This window comes from Elaeis guineensis, chromosome 3 (assembly GCF_000442705.2).
Source record: "Elaeis guineensis isolate ETL-2024a chromosome 3, EG11, whole genome shotgun sequence".
Lineage (NCBI taxonomy): Eukaryota > Viridiplantae > Streptophyta > Magnoliopsida > Arecales > Arecaceae > Elaeis > Elaeis guineensis.
Genome location: NC_025995.2, coordinates 106,972,250 through 106,982,749, shown reverse-complemented (window position 1 = coordinate 106,982,749; position 10,500 = coordinate 106,972,250). Strand labels below are relative to the sequence as shown.

General features: G+C 33.7%; 1 long non-coding RNA gene across 1 annotated transcript; it reads left to right on the top strand.

Annotated features, from left to right (window-relative positions):
- Window positions 1-5,460: 5,460 nt before the first annotated feature.
- Window positions 5,461-8,066, top strand: LOC114914023 (uncharacterized). Its single transcript, XR_003800454.2, has 2 exons — window positions 5,461-6,211; window positions 7,922-8,066. It is a non-coding gene; the product is annotated as an uncharacterized lncRNA (long non-coding RNA).
- The last annotated feature ends 2,434 nt before the right edge of the window (window positions 8,067-10,500 follow it).

Below are 10,500 nucleotides of genomic sequence, written 5' to 3'. Positions count from 1 at the left end.
AGCTTAAGTCGGGTTCAGACCTATATTGCACCACCCCAATCACGCCATCCAACATAAGACCCGTATAGCCCAAAACATGAAGATCACTAACAATATTGGACTCACATGCATATCCATTAATCTGGATCATATAGTCAATATGTTTTTAATAAAATAAAATAATTAATTAATTAATAATAATCTATAATTTGGAAACTTCTCACATTCTTCTACTTGGGCAACATTAATCATAATTTTAAAATTTTGAAAATATTTTATTTTAAAAATGACTCTTGGGCTGAATAATAGAAAACACAGTATATAGCTCCGATTTTTAAAAAAAATGATCAATAGACAGTACCTTAGAGTTGACTCGGTCTAATAGTATTAATCATACTGAATTATGGGAGTCATTGCATCCTTTATTTGACACAAGACTTATCCATGGTTACAAACATCACCAACAATATTGACATGAGTCTTGGTGTGGTAATATAGCAAAAAAATAGCATCCAAAAGTGATCCAAATACATGTTATTTTTATTGTCGGTCATCTAATTTTTCTTCAATATATTTGGATATAAAAAAGTAAAAAAAAATTTAACAGCTTCAACAACAAGCCATTCTTTCTCACATACTCAACATGATGTCCATGACAAGATAGCATAACATATCTGAGACTCGACATCTAGTCTCAGGTTTCATATAACAAGTGAATAAACAAAAAATATCTCCAAGTATACTAAAACAAATATGTACACATAACCAAATGAATTAATACAAATGTACCATCAATTTATCATGTCAACAATGTATATTAATATTCATTATAGGTGTATAAGACGAAAAAAATTTCATAATAATAAAACATCAATAAAATATAAATACAGAGACACTCCCACTAAACAAATACATCACAAGAATTTAATATACCCATATTTTCAACAAGCTTTGTAAAGCATATAGGCCTTAAACTCTTGGTCAGAAGATCAGCCAACATAGACTCTGTATCTATGTGCTCAATAGTTATGTCCCATTTCTTCACAAGATCTCTTATTGTCAGGTACTTCAGCTAGCTCCAAATATTTAGATTCACTGAAAGATTTATTATTCTTTATAAAGAACACAACAGCTCTATTATCACAATAGATTGTCAATTGTCTGGTAATAGAATAAACAATCTGAAGCTCTGCAATAAAATTTCTTAGCCAAATAGCTTGAGTGACGCCCCATTCAGGCAATAAATTTAACTTGCATAGTAGAAAAAGTAGTCAGGATCTGTTTAACACTCCTCTAGGATACTGCATTTCCAGCTAACATAAAAATATATCTTGAAATTAATTTAAAATCATCAGGATATCCAGTAAAATCTGAGTCTGAATACCCCACCAACTCTAGATTATCAACTCTCCTATACACAAGCATGTAGTCCTTGATACTCTGTAAATACCTCATTACTCTTTTGTAGCAATTTAATATTGGAAACTTGGGTTTGACAGATACCTACTAAGAACTCTTACTACGAAGGCAATGTCAAGTTTGGTACAAATCTGAGCATGCATCAGACTCCCTATAGTACTGGCATAAGGCATATTCTTCATCTGATGCTTCTCAAGCTCATTCCTAGGGCACTGATTTTTACCAAACTTGTTATCCTTGGCAATAGATGTATCATATGATTTGTAATTTTGTATATTCAATCTTTCAAGAATCTTATTAATATATGTCCTCTGTGACAAACCCAACAGATGATATGATCTATCCCTGTGAATTTCAATACCTCGGACAAAGTTTGCCTCCCCAAGATCTTTCATATAAAAAATCCTAGATAACATTTGTTTAGTCTCATTAAGTAAACTAAAATTACTACCGACAAGTAAGATATTATCAACATATAAAATAAGAAAGATAAACTTGCTTCCATTGATTTTGAGATAAATACACTGATCAATCTTGTTTTTCTCAAAACCAAGAGAGGTTACTATCTCATCAAATTTCAAGTACCATTATCAAGATACTTGTTTCAAACCATAAATGGACTTCTTTAATCTGCAAACTAAATACTCTTTCCCACTTTTCTGAAAAGCCTCAAATTATTTCATATATATTTTCTTACTGAGATTATTATTTAGAAAAGCAGTTTTAATGTCCATCTAATGAACTCCAAGCCATAATGAGCCACTAAAGATAATGATTCTGAAGGAATCCTTTGAGGATACTGGAGAGAAAGTTTCAGTGTAATCAATTCCTTCTCTTTAAGTAAAATTTTTAGCAACCAACCTAGCCTTAAAATACTCAATTCTTTCCTTAGAATCTTTTTTGATCTTGTACACCCACTTGCACCCAATAGGCTTATAATTCTCAAGAGGCTTAACAAGCTCCCACACTTCATTGTTAGCCATAGACAGTATTTTTTCCTTCATAGCACCTATCTACAAATCAGACTAAGGACAGGTCACAGCATCATGATATATTACTGAATTATCTACATGCCCAATGTTATAATCACTTTCTCCAATGTAGACAAAGAAATCATTAAGAATGATAGGCTTCCTCTGTCTGACAGATCTCCTTAATGGCACCTCCTTAACAGGCTGAACTGATTGAAGATTCTCAACAGAAATAGGAAGATTAGGACCTTGAACATCCAGTCTATCAAAGGGTGCAGGAACTACATTCTCATATGATATAGACATAGGAATGGAGATAGTCTCAATTTGACTAGTGTCAACATCAATAGCCCAGGAAGATTTAATATCAGCCCCATCAAGTTTTAGAAATTTAGCAGTCAATGACTCTACAATTTTGTTACCTCTCCCAAGATTATAGAACCTATATCCTTCAGCATGTTTTGGATATCCAATGAAATAACAACGACTGGTTCTAGGGTCAGTTTTTTTTTCTATCGGATTATATATTCTTACTTCTGTAGGACAGCCCCAAATTCAAAAATGATTTAAGCCAGGTTTTCTATCAGTCTAAAGTTCGAAATGTATTTTAGGCATAGATTTATTGAAAGCTCTGTTAAGAATATATAAGGTAGTTTTGAAAGCATCACCCTATAGATATTCTAGCAAATTAGACCTACTCATCATGCTCCTCATCATATTCTTAAGGGTGCAATTATGCTTCTCGACTACACCATTCTGCTCAGAGCTACCAGACATGGTATATTAGGCCATAATCTTATAATCCTATAAGTATTTGACAAACGAACACATTTGCTGTCCTGTCGTATCATGTTTGCCATAATGCTTACCCTTACGATCAGATCTCATAATTTTGATGATCTTTTTTAATTATATTTCAATTTTTATTTTAAAAATTTTAAATTTTTTAAAAATATTTAATTTTTTTAATTAAATAAAAATAATATTATTGAAAAAAATTATCAATAAACGTGATGAAGTATTAATTACCATAGATTATAGAGAAATAAGATCCACAAATTTCAATATGAATTATTTCCAAAAGGTCGGAACTACGAATCGCCCCTTTCTTTTTAATCTTTATCAATTTATCCCTAATACATTCAATACAAGTCTCCATATCTCAAAAATCTAAGATGGGTAGGATATCATCCTTAATTAATCTATCAATTCTATTTTTAGATATATGCCCTAAGTACTTGTGCTACATATAAAAAATCTATCTTTAATCTTAGCATGCTTTGCAGCTATATTCTCAACATTTAAATAAGTATATAGATTATCACAAGCTAAACATAATTTATATAATCTATCGTTCAAAATATCATAACCAATAATCTGAGAGTTAAACATCAAATTAACTTTTCAATCACAAAAATCAAAACCAAATCTAAACCTATCTAAAGAGGAAATAGAAATCAAATTTTTATCAAAAAAATATACATAGTATTCTCCAAGAAAATTTTAAAACTAGACTTTAAAGATAACTCGACAACTCCTGTATATTCTACTTTAACTTTAAGATTATTTACTACTTTCAGCTTGACCTCCTTCAGATTTAATTTTTACTTGCATATAACCTCTGCAAAGAAATAACAACATGAGTTGTGACACCACTATCAATCCATCAGGAATCAATAGGGACATTGACTACATTTGACTCATAACAAATAGAAGCTAGGGGCATATCTTCTTATTTTTCTTTCTTTTTTATCCAAGACTTAAATTTATGGCACTGACTCCTTATATAGCCTTTCTTCTTATAGTGAAAACATCTGATATTTTTTTCAATGGTAGCTTTGGGATCTCCTACAGAATAATTCTAACCATGGTTATTTCCGTATCCTTTAGCATCCTTAGACTATCTAAGAGCAGCAAGTTTACATCTTTTCTGATTCATAGAACCCTTGCTAGAATAGAGTTTGGATTGGAAGGAAAAAGGGGCACTCTCACTCTTTTCTTTCTTAAGCTTTTCTTCCTTAGCAACATATTTGGTGATCTAGTCATTAACATTTCAGATTTCATTTAGAGTATTGCAGGCAATTTTAATCTATAAGAGTTCAGCAAGTAAAAAATTAAAAGCATGAGGTATAAGAAAAAAAAATCAGACAGATTAATTTTGAGATCCTTAAGCTTGGTTTGGAGATGAACCATTTTTAGAATATATTTTTTGATACCCTAATATTGTCATATCTCATAGTTGTCAGTTCTTTCATTAGGCATCCAGACTCAGCATTCTCAAACACAAGGTATCTCTGTCCTATAGCATCAAACAGTTCTTTAGCATTATTAGACTCTAACAGACCACTCAGAAGGTGCTCAGAAACAGACCTCTTGATAGCAATCAAGCTTGCCCATTAGACTTTTGGTATTTGGCAAAATAATCTTTTTATTCAAGTATACTCTGATCATTGAGATCATCAGGTTTATTCTCATGCAATACTAGATCAATGTCAGTAATCCTAAGAGCAAATCTATATTTTGCTTTCACCTCTTATAATTTGATCCAGTCAAGACCTCAACAATAACATTGTTATTGTTAATACCGAATGAGACTGTATAATCAAATAGTAGGAATACAAAATATTAGTTAATTGGATATGTACATAAACAACATAGTCTTTTAATAAGATAAGCTATAAACAAGAGTCCAAATATAATATCATATATTCTCTTTTGGGCAGAATATACAATATACATAAGTGCTCTTCACATGAAGCCATAAGAAGAAATATATTAGCTAGGGGTGGCAAAAATTGATCCGATCCGTCAATCCGATCCGTATTTGATCCATCTTAAATAGGTTTGGATTTGGATTAAACAGGTTCAGATCGTAAATGGGTTGATCTGTTTAACCTATTTAATAATCGGATTAGGTTCAGATTTCAGACAGTTGATCCGTTTAACCTATTTAATAAATGGGTTAGATTGGATCAGATTAGGTCGGATCAGGTTTGTAATCCATTTAACCCATGACAGCAAGAGACCTTTAACTCTTTAAGGGCTTTAGGAATTAAGGTTTGGTCATTTGCCTACTTCCGTGTCAATTACATTGCCCTCCTCACTATAATCCTTGCCCTTCGCTCGTCTTCCATACCTTCTCCCTCCTCATCCTTCTCAGCCTCCTTATCATCTAGTGCTTCCTTTACTTGGTCCGCCCTACATAACTGCCCCTCATTCTATTGGACCGCACCTTCTCGGACCGCGAGACCCTTGGCTCCCTCATCCTCCTCTCCATCTTTGTCATCTTCCTTACCTCTGTCGAATCCCTCCTCATCTGTGCTCTCATGGTCAGTGTCGCCATCATCTGCGCCCACAATGCCTTCCGCGTGCCTGAGGACCTCTTCCTTGACGATCGAGAGATCTCGGTGGGGCGGAGGGCTGCGACAGGACAAGGTCGGCGGCCATCACTAGGGCGATCAGAGGGCTGGTATCAGGTTTCGCCATCGTAGGGAAGCAGACGGTCAAGAGATAAGTTCCCATCTCGATTTTTTTTAGGATTTAGGGTTTCTTTTTAAGTCGATTTGTTTTTGATTTCTTTGTTCCCATCCGGCAGCACTGCTAAGAATTTTTTTCTCTTCCCCTCGACCCTCCCCTTTCCTTCTTCTTTATGCCATTGGAGGCTTGCTAGAGCATGGTGATGTAGGCGAGGGCAGAGGGGGGTCGGGTGGAGGGGCAAGTGTATGGCGACATCGACAAGGGTGGAGGGGTGAGCGTGCGACGACGCCAGGGAGGGTGGAGGGGCGGGCTGCGGTCGGGCCAAGAGCGTGGTGACTGGCAAGCCGCAGAGATCGGAGATAGTGGTGAGGAGTTGATTTTTATTTTTTTTATTTTTTTAAACGGACCACAATTCACAAATAAATTTTTTTTAAATGATTATAAATATAAACAGATTAAACAGGTCGGGTCAGATGACTTGTTTATTAAATGGGTCAGGTTCAGATTTGAAAATCTGACCTATTTAATAAACAGATCAGGTTCAAATTTGATATTTTCTGATCCGATCCACATATGATCCGATCTATTTATGATCTGATCTGATCCGATTACTATCCCTAATCTTAGTATTCAGAAGCCTATCCTCTTTGGACAGACAGATCTTAAAAACTAGAGCGCCCTCATGACACAAAGCTCCATATAATTCTCAGTTAAAATACACAATAACCCCCTCTGGATAGATAATTGTATGCCATAACTAGAAAATATCTTTCTCATAATGAAAAATTTCATAGACTGATATGAATAAACCATTTTGGTGATAAATATTTATGCCAGCCCACAAAATTATTCATACAGAAAAATAAATACCCAAATAAATACAAGTAGGCATACTTTAACCACATATATGCGCACAAACGATTAATTTCAGAATGGGATACTTAACAACATGCAGCCCACTGATCATATTACAGAATCATATCGTATTTCAAAGCTATAATAATAGATTTGTACAGCTCAATTAAATAATTTAGATTTTAACCTATTTAACCTCCTAAAGGAAAGCTGAAAATATAATACACACACACTAGGGAAAGCACATGCTGTTAGACGGTCTATTACATATCAAAATAATTTTTCAAGCTATTATATCTCAAAAAATATTTCAAAAAATGATATGTTATGTCACATGATTATAGAAATATCAAAAATTAATTTTCTGAGGACTATCGTCAGAAATAAATCTTTGTCAAGAACTAAACTGAAGCTTTGAAGGACTATTATGAAATAATAAACTTCAGCAAGGGCTCAACACTAACACAAAAATATTTTATACTATGAATTTCATTATAAGGACTATAATGTAATTTTGTTGGACTGTTTTTAAATACGTAATTTTTTAGGGGCTTCTCTATAAATTTACTATATGTAACCAAATAATCAAATCGGATCCGAATTTCGGATCGAATCCAAAACCCGAACCCGAAACCCGTTAGTGGGTTTCATCCTCACGATGGAAGAGGGTGCCAAGAACCGGCGCCCTTTTCTTCAAATCCCGGTCCGGTGGCTGGCGGGAGACCGACCATCCTCCTCTCTCCGGTCATCTCGATCGGCTGTCGGCCCTGATCTGTCGCCTGCCGTCGGTGGGCATGAAGGCCGGTGGCCAAAGAAGCCCCATCGAGCGGTGGCAAAGGGGGCACCGGAATCGGCGCTCCCCATCTCTATTTGATCTGACGGTCGGTGGGAGGCCAACCGCCGTCCCCTCTCTTGCCTTCTCCGTGGGCCGCTGGTTCCACTCCGTCGCCCTTAAAAACAAAAGGGAGGAGGGCACGGCGTGGAGGAGCCGGCGGCCTCTTTCTATTTTATTTTTGTTCATTGATGGGAGGAAGGAGAGGGCTTATGCATGGCACCACTACCCATCAGAGTCGCCGCCACCTGCCCGGACCGCCGCCCCTCCTTTTTTTTTTTATTCTTTATTGTTCTTGTCTTTTTTTTTTTATTCTTGATTGTTCTTGCTTGGATCCTTGGATCCGAATGGGAAATACCAACCCCTGACCACCGATTCGTCTTGATAGCTGCCGGAGCATGATCCCACCAGATATTGGTCCGAGCGGTGAGAAGAAAAGAAGAAGAAGGCACGGCCACAGCGAGGTCCATCGCTCGTTTTGCTTAATAATTTTTTTAACTGATTGTATCAAAATAAATCAATTTTTTATTTAATTCTGATCTCCCATAAAAAAAAAAAAAATCTACTTTAATATCAATTGTTGAGATTTTTTTATAGATCCCATGCAGAAGATTAGAATACAAAATTATCATTTAAGAATAAATCTCTACACGCAAGACATTCATACATCAAGATTTAAGATACATACTTGTGTTCGCTACAATAATTGATCAATTATTAAAAGCTAAGTCTTTCTCTCCAACTTCTTCTCAATTAGATATCAATGGATTGGACTGCCCATTACACGACCGAGCATTGCAAGAAATGGGCCGTGCCTGGCACGGCCCATTAGCTATAATAATTGATCGTGCCAGGCACGACCCATTAGAAGAGGTTGGGTTGGGATTTTGCGACTCGTGGCTTAGGCTCGGCACAGCCCATAAAGGTCTGGACTAACATGGCTTGCAGACCAGTACGGTACGATCTAGCCCGCATAGGATTTTATTTTTTGAGATTTTTTTTGTAAAAATAGATATGAGATTTTTTTGTAAAAATAAAAAATCATTTTATAATGGTGAGGGATTTGGCGTGGATCTCTATCGATTTATTAATATCAATCAAAATGATACAAGGGAGGGAGGGGGGCTGGGCCAGACCTTCAAATACAATTAGAAAGAAAGAAATAATTGAGGTGACTCACCTCAATAATTAAAAGATAAAACTAAAAATTATAAATATGATAAATTAATAATTAAAAATTTTATTGGTCGTTATACATCGTCGGTAATGTTTGTGTCATCATCGTCATCGAAATTTATATTATGTCTATCTTTATCTTGAAGTCTCGTTTCAGTATTCAATCAATCTTTGAAGCAGAGCAATATCTTAATTATTTTGCCCATCATCCTACTCTTCTTTTCATCTAAAACTTATCGATCTACACTAAAAGCAAATTTTAATACTACTATAGATATCGGTATAGCTAAGATATCATATGCAATGACGGACAATACATGATATTGATTTTTGATACTTTTGCACCATGCTAACACATCATAATTTTTTATTTAATTTTTATCATATGCAGATTGAAGATCATTTCGTAAATAAAATTCAAGTTCACTACTTAAAGATGAAGATAAACTTGAAAAAGCATATATATATCTCCTATATGTAATGAATGAGAAAACAGATGATAAACGAGAAGTACAAGAAAAAGAGGTGGAGGTTGATGGACGAGAAGCACTAGATCCATGAATCTTATCATCATATAAAGCATAAATATCATGAAAAAGTTAGTTTACTTCAGCTTTAGCGGGTTCACGATCTAGATTCATATTTTCACAATATGCATCAAGTAAAATCAAAACATCACTTAATTTAATACGTGGATCACATACAACAGCTAAGTTATATATAGGGCATATTCTGTCCCAACACTCATTCCATTTAAATTTTATTTCATAAATAATAGACTCTAAAATATCATCATATCTATGTTGTGTAAATTTTTAGCTAATAAGATCTGCTTGTTGTAAAAATAAACAAGAGGTTGGATAATAAACACCAAAAAGAATTGTAATAGCATTATAAAAACTAACTAAAAATTCTTTCAAAATTTTATTTTTGTTCCAATCAGTTTTAGTCAATATAAAATTTAATCCACAATCATTAATATATGTACTTAATAAATTTTTATATGGATATACATCATGTATCATTATATATGTCGAGTTTCAACAAGTAACTACATCAAATTTAAATATTTTAAAATATTTATCATGATTTATACACATTTGTTTAAATTTTTGAAGTTTTGCTATTGAAGTTTGAATAAAAAAATTATATTTCTAATTTTTATAATAACATCTTGAACCATATCCGTGCCAGATTGAACAGAAAGATTTAAAATATGACATGCACATCTAATATGTAATAAATTTTCATTTAGAATGGGATACAAAGAGTCTTTCAATAATCTAATAGTAGAATTATTATTAGATGTATTATTAAAAGTAATAGATATAATTTTATTACTAATACTATATGTACATGCAGTTTGATAAATAGCGTTAGAAATTTATTGCTCAGAATATGAAAAATCAAAAGCATGAAAGGTAAGAATACATTTATTTAATGATCAATTATTATCAATATAATAAGCAATAACAGCAATAAAATAATAACTACCAACAGATGCTGTCTAAATACCAAAAGTTAATGATACTTTTAAATTTAGGGCAGAGAGAGATTGGATCAAATCTTATTTCATTGCTAAAAAATTAGTCATAGTTACTCTTTTAAATGTACGTCTACTTGTTCTTCTGTTAGCGGATTGTAAGACTAATTAAATATACTCTTCAAAATTAAAAGACTCGCATAAGTTAAAAGGTAATTCATCCTTAACTATCTATTTGACTAATATTTTTTTTAATTTTCATAATTATATGCAAAACTACCTACAAGACTACTCTCTTGTATATTAGG